The sequence below is a fragment of the Panthera uncia genome, chromosome A2, assembly GCF_023721935.1.
Source record: "Panthera uncia isolate 11264 chromosome A2, Puncia_PCG_1.0, whole genome shotgun sequence".
NCBI classification, from domain to species: domain Eukaryota; kingdom Metazoa; phylum Chordata; class Mammalia; order Carnivora; family Felidae; genus Panthera; species Panthera uncia.
This window is the reverse complement of record NC_064816.1, coordinates 151617875-151631257: the sequence shown is the minus strand read 5'-3', so window position 1 is coordinate 151631257 and position 13383 is coordinate 151617875.

The following is a 13383-nucleotide window of genomic DNA, read 5'->3' as shown; positions in this document are numbered from 1 at the left end:
AAGCTGGTGCAGCCACTCTGGAAGACAGTATGGAGGTTCCTCAAAAAGTTAAAAATAGAACTACCCTACGACCCAGCAACTGCACTACTAAGTATTTATCCAAGTGATACAGGCATGCTGTTTTGAAGGAGCACATGCACCCCAATGTTTATAGCAGTGCTATCAACAATAGCCAAAGTATGGAAAGAGCCCAAATGTCCATCAATGGATGAATGGATAAAGAACATGTGGTATGTGTGTGTGTGTGTGTGTGTGTGTGTGTATACACACACACACACACACACACACACACACACACACACAATGGAGTATTACTCGGCAATCAAAAGGAATTAAATCTTGCCATTTGCAACAACGTGGATTGAACTGGAGGGTATTATGCTAAGCAAAATTAGTCAGAGAAAGACAAATATCATATGACTTCACTCATATGTGGAATTTAAGATACAAAACAGATGAACATAAAGGAAGAGAAGCAAAAATAATATAAAAACAGGGAGGGGAACAAAACGTAAGAGACTTGAATACAGAGAACAAACTGAGGGTTGCTGGAGGAGTTTTGGATGGGGAATGAGCTAAATGGGCAAGGGGGAATAAGGAAGACACTTTTTGGGATTAGCACTGGGTGTTATATGTAGGGGATGAATCACTGGATTCTACTTCTGAAATCATCATCGCACTATATGCTAACTAACTTGAATGTGAATTAAAAAAAAATTAAAAAAAATAAAAATAAATAAAATATGCACAACTCAACCTTACTAGATAAAAACAAGTTGTAGGGGCGCCTGGGTGGCGCAGTCGGTTAAGCGTCCGACTTCAGCCAGGTCACGATCTCGCGGTCCGTGAGTTCGAGCCCCGCGTCAGGCTCTGGGCTGATGGCTCGGAGCCTGGAGGCTGTTTCCGATTCTGTGTCTCCCTCTCTCTCTGCCCCTCCCCCGTTCATGCTCTGTCTCTCTCTGTCCCAAAAATAAATAAAAAACGTTGAAAAAAAAATTTAAATAAAAACAAGTTGTAGACAACAGTAAGTTAAATTTGGACCACTTTGAATATATGAGGAGATTCCATTGCTCCAGATCCTGTGGACACTTAATATCATTGGCTTTTTTTTCTTCCTTTTGGCCAAAATGATGGGTGCAGAATAGTATATTATTGTGGTTTTAATTTATGCTGTACTGATTACTAATGAGGTTAGGTAGCTTTGCATATATTAACTTGACATTTAGATTTTGTTTTATTCTTGGTGCATTTTTCTATTGGATTTTCTGTATGTCATGATTATTCTGTTTATATAACTGTGGTTGGTTACATGTTTTCTGATAGCTTCTCCCACTCTGGGTTGCCCTTTCTTTCTTTTTCTTGTATCATTTGAGAAACATTACTTCTCCTGATAAACATTACAAGTCCAAGTTTTTAATCTTTTCCTTATGGGTAATGCTAATTGCATCTTGATTAAAAATTACTTTGTTTACCCAAATTACAAGAAGATACTTTTCTATACTATCTTCCAAGAGTTTTGCAATTTTCCTTTCAAGCGAAGATCTTTAAATAAGTTTTTTGTGTCATGTGAAGTAGGAATACAATTTCAGTGTCTAAAAATATGGCTTCCCAGTTATCGTAACACTGTTCATTGAAAAGTCTACTCCTTCCCCTCATCTGCAGGGCCAACTGCCCCTATATATGTGTGTCTTTTGGAAGCACTCTGTTTTTTTCTATTGATTTATTTTTCTATCTCTGTGCCAATGGTTCAATAGTGTAAGATTTTTATACTTGTTTTTCTTTATTTTTCTTCCAGAACACTCAACTGTTCTTGGCTCTTTGTTGCTTATTATTTAAATTTTAAAATCAGCTCATTGTGTTCCACCAAAACAAATAAGCAAACAACAATCACCACCACAAGCCCTGCTACATTTTGATTCTAAGTGATTTCTTTTTTAAGTATAGATCAGTTTATGGGGAATTTATATCTTTTAAGAAATTAGTTTTTCAGTTTATGATCATATTTTACCTCTGCACCTCTTTAGGTACCCCCCAATGATTCTCTGTCCACATTTCTTTTTTTCTTTTTATCATTTATTTATTTTGAGAGAGAGAGGGAGAGGGAGCACAAGCAGGGGAGGGGCAGAGAAACAGGAAGAGAGAGAGAGAGAGAGAGAGAGAGAGAGAGAGTGAGCAAGAGAGAGAGAGAGAGAATCCCAAGAAGGCTCTGTGTTGTCAGCACACAGCCAGACTTGCGGCCCTATCTCACGAATCATGAGATCATAACTTGAGCCAAAATCAGGAGTTGGATGCTTAACTGACTGAGCTACCCAGGTGCCCCTGTTTACTTTCCTAGTTTTCCCACAAAGTTGTGGAACAGTTTCTAGATATGTTACTTCATTCTTGACTCCATATTTTTTAATGCAAGTGGATTTTCCCATTATTCCAAACGAATAAAATATTCATTTCACACCTGGAATATTGCTAGTATATAGGAATGCAGTTAATGTTTGTATGTTATCTTTAGCAATATCAAATAACAATATTTGTATGTTAACTCCAGCAATACTGATAAACCCCATAGCTTTCAAACTATGAGAATTAAAAAAAATTATGTTTATTCATTTATTTTGAGGGAGGGAAGGGGGGAGAGGGAGTGAGAGCGAGAGCGAGAGCGAGAGCGAGAGAGAGAGAGAATCCCAAGCAGGCTCCACACTGTCAGGCAGAGCCCAACATGGGGCTTAATCCCACAAACCTTGGAGACCATGACCTGAGCCGAAATCAAGAGTCAGACACTCAACCGACTGAGCCACCCAGGTGCCCCAAACTTTGGGAATCTTTAAATATTTTCCACCTACACACTCACATCACTTGTAAGTACAAAAGTTTTAAAAATTTATTTCCAGTCCTTCTTAACATTTACTCATTTCTTTATTATTTGTGTATTTTCACTTTAGCATTCTATGCTGGCAAGGACTTTTAATGTTGAATAAAAATGGTACCAGTGCACATCCTTTATCTTATTCTGATCTCAAAGGGAAGTGTTTGAATATTTCATCATGTAACTAATGTCTAACAATAGGTTTTATACATATCCATGATCAGTTTGGGAAAGTTCGTTTTTATTCTTTATTTTCTAAGAGATTTTACTAGATAAACTTTGAGTTTCATAAAAAGTATTTCTTCAACTGCTCAAATGGTTGCACACTTTTTCTTTTCTTGCCTGTAAACATAGGTGGGTTCATGAATTGAATTTCTCATGTTTAAACCAATATGGCGTCCTGGGATCAACATAACTAGTCACGTGCATTATGAGACATATAAGTTATTATTTGTAAGTATAATACTGTTCTTAGGATTCCCACATCTACATTTACAGGTTAGATTGGACTACAATTCTCCTTTTTACACGTGTTTGCCAAGTTTTCATATCAAAGTTACAGCCTTCTTCACAAAGTTAGGTATTGAACATTTCCCTCTTTTGCTCTCGTTGGAAAGATTTCATAAGATTAAAATTATTTTTTGAAAGAACTCACTGGACACTGTGTCTGGCATTTTATTTATAAGAAATTTTTACCTACTGATAAAATTTCCTTGATGGTTACAGAATTATTAACTTCCTTCTCGATTCAGATTTGAAAGTGATGCTTTTCAATAATTTGTGTATCTAATTTTTCCAATGTGTTGGCTTCAAGGTTTTTAGAACATCCTTGTGTGATTATTCAATCTCTACATCGTCTGTCCTTTTTTTTCCCTTTTCATTTCTGATGTTATTATTTGTGTTTCTCTCACCTCTTTCGTCTTTGACCAGTGTCATAGGAGACTCATCTTTTCAGACTTTTGAGTTTGGCTATTTACACTTTTTTTCTTTTTAAATAATGTCTACTCTTAGCTTCATTATTTCCTTGTTTCTGCTTCTTGGCGGAGGCATTGTTTTGCTATCACTTTCTAACTTCTTAAATAGATGTTTAGTTCAATTTATTTTCAGTCTTTCTTATACTAAAGTTTAAGAATGTATATTTTTCAATGATCACTTTTCATTCCATCTTTCCGAAGCAGACAATTCATTCTCTCTGCCGTCTCCCTCTGCAACCAATAGCAAAGTTTTGGCAAAAAGAACACATGAAAATTCTTTCAGACACTGTCATAAACTAAAATAAAAACTAACCAAACCTTAATTAGGCAGATTTCTTCATAATCCACTAAAACTGACCCCCATCTGGTACAAAGTGCTGTACCCTATACAAATAGCTACAAGGAACAAATAAATTCAGCAAACTCATCACTAGCCACCCTGGATTGCAGTGAAGAATGTACACTTCAAACATTAGCTCTTAGTGAATCAGCTTTCAGCACTCTGGCTCTTTCCAAATCAACGGCACTGAGCCCAGGTATCTTGTGAGGCCTCACAGCAGCACCTGACTGGCCCTGCATCAGGGTACACTGCCTTGCCTCTCACCAGAGAGAAGCTGCCCAACACAGAATGTCCAGTCTGGCCCCATACGGTCGGTAGTGGTGTTCCAATCTCCTAACCCAAGATCAAAGAGCAAAGATGAAAACTCACACTCTACGGAGGCTCTCTAATGGGACATCCGCAAGTAGTCACTGACCTCTGCTTTTACTCCTTTTGTTTCCCTCAGCCTGTTACCGGTTCCTGTCCTCTTGGGTCATGTTTTTCACTAAAGGTAACAATAGTTTTGCAGAGACCCCTCTGCTCACCGCAGGGAAACACCTCCGTGCAGAGTGTGACAGTGATGAGTGGAGAATACTTGAGGAGACTGGGACAGTCTCAACCTAAATCCTCTCAGTTATAGACTCAGATCCAGAGAGAAGTGACCAGGGGCTTGTTTGCAAGAAGCATCACTTGAGTGTTGCTCAGGTGTTCAGGGAAGTCATCCAGCTAAGCACCACTCTCCCAAAAGGAGGCAGAAAGAAGGATATTGTGAAGGTTATCATACCTTCTTCCTTATATATAGCATCTCCAGACTACCCACTCTCCACTTCTACACAAATGACTCTTCTCCCTCACACTAGACCTGAGCTGTAGGCACAAGATGATCAGGTGAGCTTCTCTGACTGTTTCTGGAATGTGACTGTCCTGGGCATGGAGGAGGGAGGTGTTACTGAGCTTCCTTCCTTGTGTATTGGAACTGGAGTTGTGTGCCTAGGGCTAACGGTAACAATGAGAGGATGTAGCTACTAGGTTCTTGTGCTGATGAAAGACATAAACGAACGTGTTTAAATTGGAGCCTCCAGGCACCCAAAGCACATGAGAGAAGTTTCCTTGCCACTGGTCTGTTTCTGATTTTCTTTGTACCCCGATTCTTTCTTTTGTATACCCTTCAGGGTCAAGGGAGGATGGGAGGATCAAACTCTAAGGAACCTAGAAGGAGACCAATCAGGTTGCAAATAAGCTTGGACAAGGAGATAGAGTCAAATGTTTCTCTGATTAATCTGAGATTACTCAAAATGTTTTAGGTCTCCTGGGATGGTGGGGGGAGATGTACTCTATAAAGAATATTGGACATCACGTCATCTCTTCCTTTCTATTGCCTTCTTTAGGTTGGATGCATTCGGGATACCGCATCATGTGCCACGTGCAGTCAGTGCCTATGTTCCCAGGTCAGGTGATCATAAGGTCCAAAGGCATTTGGGTTCCTTTCCACAAGCCGGGCCACAACCAGCAGTGAGGCCGTGTGCAACCTCTGGTCAGTCTATGTGCATGAGATGGTCCTGGACATCCCCAGCTCAGGCCCACTCTGCTCTGAGAACTAAGTCGGCAGCTGAGGATCAACATGTGTATGGATAAGGGAGACCCCTGCATGACTGGAACATATGGGAAGCTCTGGAAACATATCTTTAGGTACTGAGAAGAAATGGGGGGGATGGGGACCACCAGGCCTCCCCTCAAGTTGTATAATATCTTTGTGACCCCAGAAGCCCCCAGACTCGTTGCTCCTTCATCATCCACAGCAGCCATGGGCACACCACTTCCCCTGGATGAGGGACACTGAGCTGTACGGTGGTGTCTTTCTGTGGCTCCGATTTTAGGTGTCTAGAATGAATAACGATACACGTCCTCTCCTCTACCTCCAAACTTTGTGGAAACAAATGAAAGTACGTGGAGTCATTGTGCAAATATACCATAATAACACAACTCTGTCTGAACAACCTTGAGATAGACACTCAGCTTTGCCAAATACAAGATCAATGGTTTCTCCTGAGTTATCCTTATAGCTCAGAGATGACGACTTCACTTCCTTGTAACAATGCATCACAAGGGCAAATTTTGGGGACAGTGACCTGGTAGCAAGTTTCTCAAAATGGTATCTTCTTACTCAAATCCCAAATTCTGGTTTCCCTATAAAATAGCTAATATGTGCACAGTGTTTTACAGCATTTTGAATACCTTCCTTTCCATTTTGCCATGCAATCCTTACCAGGTGAGGAAAATACAATCCTCATTTTGCAGGTGCAGGAACCAAAGGTTAAGCGCATAAGCAGTTTTCCATCAATCTTTTAACTGACAAGGAAGGGTCAGACCTACTCAAGTTTAGCGTTCTGACTCCTGATCCCCGTGCTTTTAGCCTGACAGCACAATGTCTCTGGATTTTCACTGCCTTCACAATTTCAGAGTCTGAGATTACTTCAGGCAGCAAGGTGACTTCAGACTATACCATCTCCCCTGGCGGTGATGAATCTGTCAGAGCTTCTGCAGGAGAGTCCCAGTCCCAGCCAGAAGCTTGACAGGCAAGTTCAATTCCAAGCCTCTGGGGGCGGACTTGCTGCACTGCCCTCTGCCTAGACTTCCATGGCCCTGGGCTCCACCTCTCTGACTCCTTACCTTGCATTCCCACCACCAAGGTCAAAATTCCAGTCCCCAGCATCTCTCATCCAAACTACTCCATTAGCCTCTTTACTGGGCTCCCCACTTCTAGGCATGATTCCAACTGACTCGTCTTCCAAAGCGCTGCCAAACAAACCACACCTTTCAGCTAAAAGGCCCTCAGGGACTCCCGGTTGTCTTCAGGGAGAATGCCAGACTCTTCATTTTCTGGCTCTACCCTACCCCTTCCCCTTCCTCCAGTTCCAGCTCCCACCCTCTGACTCATTCTCTGGCAAATCCAAATTGCTTCTCATCTTCAGAACACATCTCCGTGGTTTGCATATCTGCGCATTTACATACAGTGCTCCTTCTCCTTGAAATAGTGTTGCCTTCTTTATACACCAGGAAAACTCCTGTTCATCCTTCAGGAGGAGCTCATTTGTCGCCTTCTCCAAGAAGCCTTCCCCGAATGTGCTCCTTTTAGATATTATTTGCTTGTTCCCCCATATTACTTCTGTGTCCTAATGACACCATGTTGTCAGTTACTTTAAGCAGGTGTCTCTCTTATCAGGCAGAACAGAGTCTTCCTTTCCATCTCTGTGACCTGGTGTTTAGCACCGTACCTGGTGCCCTGTGGACGTTCAATGAATGCCCAGTTATAATTAGGATGAGATATCTCCTAGTGACACAGACTGGGATCACAGCTGAGCAATAATGAAAAATGACAATGATGCTGGTCGAATCATTCTACTTTCACTTGTCATAAGGCTGTCCTTCTCCAAGGTCCCTAAGGACCCTGCTCAACAGTCTAGGACTTGTAGTGCCTTCAAGTTCCACAGAAACTCCCCTACTGTTCCCTAAACCAATAAATTGCTTCCTTTTGCTTCTACGCATTTGAGTTCCAATCACCTGTCATCAGAAAAGCCCAACTGAAATACTTTCCCTTTCCTCCAGTTTGCTGTTAGAGCAGTGTGACTCTTGTCTTTTCTCCCTGAGGATCCACGCTGGTGTCACATCTCTTCCCTCTACTCAGAGTGGATGAACTCGAGCACAACACAAGCCAGTTTTCCATGATCGCCGAGGACTCCACCTCTAGAAGTCCATGATTCTGAAACCACACATTCTTGATCTTAAAGGTACCCCTGGATAGAGAGATTCTTCAGACAGGCAAAGAATATGGGTTTTTTTTCCAGCTTTGGAAAGACAGGAGTCTGGTCAGAAGGGCTGACCAATAGTTCTGTCTCCTCTTGCAGGTCTTAATTTAAAGACCCTTTCTTACAGGAAACTCTACCCCTGGCTGTGTCCTGACTATGCACACTGTTACCTGCAGTCATACCCCATGATTCCTTCCCTGCTTCTCATCATATTTGCAATAATGTTTGGGCGATGTTCTCTTCCCTAACTGGACTATACATGGCACGAAGGTGGGGCTGATGTCTGCATTTCTCAGAGCTTTACCCCCAAAACATAGCACAAGGCCTGGCACACCAAACGGTATTTGTGGACTAGATAAAGACAAAAAAGACTGAGTTTCCCAACTCCTGCCCCAACTAAATATCCTATACGGGCCTCTGATATTTACTGAAATCCAAAGACATTATTCCAGAAAGAAGCTGCAATATGACTTTAGTCTTTTCTCCATTTTTTTCTACCTCATTACTGGCTACATAAATTTTGGTCACATTGGTGGCCAGACTGGGCGAGAGGTTAACTTTCCACTGGTTTCCTCCCCCACCCCCTTTTATATATTCAAAATTCAGTACTGATGGGAATGTTTCCAGTAAAAATTTTGTAGGAGATGGCGATGGAAACTTTCAAGGGAGATAAACAGGTTTTTATTTTTTTTTTTTTAAGTTTATTTATTTGAGAGAGAGCATGAGCAGGGTAGGGGCAGAGAGAGATGGAGAGAGAGAATCTCAAACAGGCTCCATACTTTCAAACTCACTGAACTGTGAGATCATGCCCTGAGCGGAAATCAAGAGTCACACACTTGACCGACTGAGCCACCCTGGTGCCCTGGAAATAATCAGTTTTTAAATTCCTTAGGCCTTGACATTTTTATGGTCTCTGTCTTTAATTCTTCCCACACAGGTTTCTTTTGTCTCCTCACTTGATCTTCAACCAGCATTAATTTAGGAGAGGCTTTTCTTTTTTCTGAATTGTCACCTCCTTTGGTCCTGCTATATATGTCATTAAATTCTGGATCAAAGGCATTCTTCTAAATCAGGATGATTCCCAAGTCTCTTTACATCATGAACCACAGTAATTCCAGTCCTTTCCTGTCTGTCCTCAAGATGGCACACTAAGCACAGGCTCCAGCCTCTCCAAAACCGGGGTCCTAACTTACTAGAAAGACCAGATCTCTTCTATAACTCTAATACAGCACTGGAAAGCTGGAAGCCTGGCTCCCCTAAAAGATCCAGGAAGATGGTATTACACGGTAAAAGAAAATCAAGAACCTGCCTGGTGCACAGGGCTTAACAGAGCAGGAGTGGCCGTGGGGACTCTCCAAGTCCAGAGGGAGTAGACTGGGGGGACAGATAAATCTCAAGAATGCAGGATGGTGCAATTCTAGTATAACTAATGTGTTCACTGACTTCACAGATTATAAGAGAAACACTTCATGACCATAACAGAAAATAGTTTGAAAAATCCAAGCCCAGGCAGGATTAAACATCTGCAGCACAGTAAGGTAGAAAGAAAGAAAGAATATAACGAATAGTATATCTACCAGAAACCTCTGGCAAAGCATTATACTCAGAAGTAAAAAGTTAGAAAGATTCACATTAAATTCAAGAACATGAGAAGAGGAGCACCTGGGTGGCTCAGTCAGATGAGCATCTGACTCTTGATTTTGGCTCAGGTCATGATCTCACGGTCATGAGATAGAGCCCTGCATTGGGGCTCTGTACTGAGTGTGGAGCCTGCTTAGGGTTCTCTCTCTCTCCCTTTCTCCCTCCCTCTCTCTCTCTCTCCCCCTCCCCCACTGCCCTTTTCCCCTTCTTGCACTTGCTTACTCTCTCTCAAAAAAAAAAAAAAAAAAAAAGTGGGGGCGCCTGGGTGGCTCAGTCAGTTAAGTATCTGACTTCGGCTCAGGTCATGTTCTCATGGTTCATGGGTTCAAGCCCCGTGTAGGGCTCTGCGCTGACAGCTCAGAGCCTGGAGCCTGATTCAGATTCTGTGTCTCCCTCTCTCTCTGCCCCTCCCCCACTCGCTCATGCTCTCTCACTCTCTCTCTCTCAAAAAAAAAAAAAAAAAACATGAGAAGAATGAAAAGGGATATACCTTCAGCATATCCCTGGAGATCCTAAGTAATGCATGAGGACAAGAAAAATAGACAAAATGCAAAGGAAGAAACAAAACAGTTGCTATTTTCAGAAAATATGACCATCTATATTTTGGGGGTGGATCTAACAGACTTCAATGATGAATAGATGTGATGGTGACAGGTAAAGAAAGAGCAAGTATGATACCTGGGTTCTCGGCTTGAGCCCTCAGTGTTTTTCATACCTTTAGGTGATATAGTGGGAAATGATAGCATGGGATTAAGAGAAAATATCACAACGGCAGTTTGACTGATGAGTCTAGACTCCAGAGCAGAGATCAGGTCTGAAATAGAAACTTAGAACTCATCAGAATATAGATGATATTCAAAGCTTTAGACCACACCGAATTCCTTAGGAAAACATGGAGAATGCTGCCAGCAACACTGTGAGACAAGCAAATGAGATTGGGAAAGACTAGCCTGGTGAGGTGAGAGAAAAGCCCAAACTTCTGATAGTATCACAGAACTACTTGAAAGAAAATATTTTTTTAAAAAGCGGAGGAGGAGGGAGATGTCCAGAGTCATAGGTTGTTGACTGCTCATGAAAAAGTCATGTAAAAGGAGGGTGGAGATGTGACTGTAGGATGCGTCCTTGTGGAGGTGATCATGTCAAGGAATATGGCGGCTGAGTCAGAAACCCAACTGTGGTTGGTTGAGGGAATGGAAGATGAGGAACTCAAGACAACCTATATTCAAAATGCTCCTGACAGATTTTCCTTGGTAAAGAAACAAAAAAAGAGATGACAACTGGAGGGATAAAGGACTAAGGGAAGAGTTGTTTTGTTTTTTAGTATGATGACAGGCAATGTTATATTAGTTTATATGTACAACACAGTAATCCAACTTCTCTACAGGTTAAGTATGGTGTGCTCACCACAAGTGTCCCCATACAACACTATTACAGTATCGTTGCCTATATTCTCTATGCTGTGACTTTTATTCCCGTGACTTATTCATTCCATAACTGGAACCTGTACCTTCCACTCCCCTTCACCCATTTCACTCTTTCATCCGTCTGCCCATTCCCAACCCCTCCCCTCTGGCAACCATCAGCTTGTTCTCTGTATTTACAGATCTGATTCTGCTTTTTGTTTACTTAATCATTTGTTTTGTTTTTTGGATTCCACATATGAGTGAAATCATATGGTATCTGAGTCTGACTTATCTGCTTAGCATGATACCCTCTAGGTCCATCCATGTTGTTGCAAATGGCAAAATCTCATCCTTTCATGGCTGTGTAATATACCATTGTATAAATAATGTATATCACATCTTCCTAATCCATTTGTCTGTCAATGGACACTTAGGTTGCTTCCCCATACCTTGGCTACTGTAAAAAATGCTGCAATAAACACAGGGGTACATATATCTTTTCAAATTAGTGTTTTGTTTTCTTTGGGTAAATATCCAGCAGTGGAATTACTGGACCATACAGTATTTCTATTTTTAATTTTTTAAGGAACCTCTACACTATTTTCCACAGTGGCTGTACCAGTTTTCATTCCCACCAACAGTGCATGAAGGTTCCTTTCTCTCCACATCCTCACCAACACTTCTTATTTCTTGTCTTTTTTATTTTAGCCATCTTAACAGGTATAAAGTGATATTTCATTGTGGTTCTGTATTGCATTTCCTGATATTTAGTGATGTGAAGCATTTTTTCATGTGTCTAATGAGTTTTTTTTTTTAAAAAGATAATGAGATACTAGAGAATACTGGCATAAAAATGTGACTAATCCAGTATGGAGTGAGAAATTCTGCCTTTGAGATTATGTGTTTGAAAGGAGTGGGCAAGTAAATTCATTTATATAAAGTAGTTTTCAAACTTTAAGGAAGAGATTAGATAGAATATGAATCCATAGCTCAGCCAAACAAACTTATTTTCTGTCATCTCAATTGGACTTGAAATTTGTTATATGCTTGATGTTTAAGAAACTAATGTGTAAAAGACATTTTTTCTGGGGCATCTGAGTGGCTCAGTCGGTTAAATGTCTAACTCTTGATTTTGGCTCAGGTCATGAGCTCATGCTTCATGAGATTGAGCCCCTGAGCCAGACTCCAAGCGGACAGCACAGAGCCTGCTTGGGATTCTCACCCTCTCTCTCTCCCCATCTGCCCCTCCCTTGCTTGCTTGAGCATGCACACACGCTTTCTCTCTCAAAATAAATACACTTTTTAAAAAAAAGGTATTTTGGGGGTGCCTGGGTGGCTCAGTCGGTTAAGCATCTGACTGGATTTCGGCTCAGGTCATGATCTCATGGTTTGAGTTCAAGACCCTGTTTGGTATTCTCTCCCTCGCTCTCTCTGCCCCTCCCCTGTTCATTCTCATTCTCTCTCTCTCAAAATAAATAAATAAAACTTTTTCTAAAGATACTTTTTCTTTTAAAGATATGGCTTCGCTCAGAGATTATTTTCATAACAAAAAATATCTGGGGATTTTGCCCCCAGTATGTATGTAGCACCTTATCTCTCAATATATCTTTGGGTATCTAAGATGAACCTATATTGACAAAAGACTTACTAATTCCTTCTCCAGATGAAAAAATGGAAATTTGAACAGCTTCCTGTAGAGTGCCTATTTACTCTCAACTCATTCAATTCTGTTTGATTTTAAACAGACACAGGGGATTTTAGTTGTGTGTTGTTTGGGGTTTTTTTTTGGGGGGGGGGTTTGTGTGTGTTTTTGTTTTCACTGCTCAGCAGTGATCCTGTTTCTGTTTGGGGTCCCCCTCAAATAGTCTGAGTCTGGGTGGAAGACAGGGTCCTACTTCATAGCACACTAGGTAAAAATGCCACATACATATATTTCCTCCTCTCAACCCTAAAGCTAGAGTAGTCAGCCACGTCCACTGGGACACTGAATACCAAGCAGATGATGCCTGGGGAGCATAAAAGTATGGAACCAATTCCGTTGGTCGCATCCAGTGGCTGGTGGCCTCCTGAGGTATAAACTGTGCTGCACTTCTGAGCATCTAGCTCCCCGGTCTCCATACATGCCATTAATTTGGAGAGCTGTCCAAATTACTTCTAGTAAATTCCTTCCCTCCAAGAGTTAGCCAAGGCTTTCTTTTCTGTTGCTTTCCAACCAACATCCCCGAGTGCCGCACCACATACACTCCCAACTGTGGCATCCCCTAGCCAGCCTGACAGCCTCTTCCTCCAGGGAAGTCACCCAATTCTTGGAAGCTCTGCAGCCCAAATCGTACCTACATCTTTGTCTTTGCATTAGGTCTCATTTGGCTCACAAGGATCT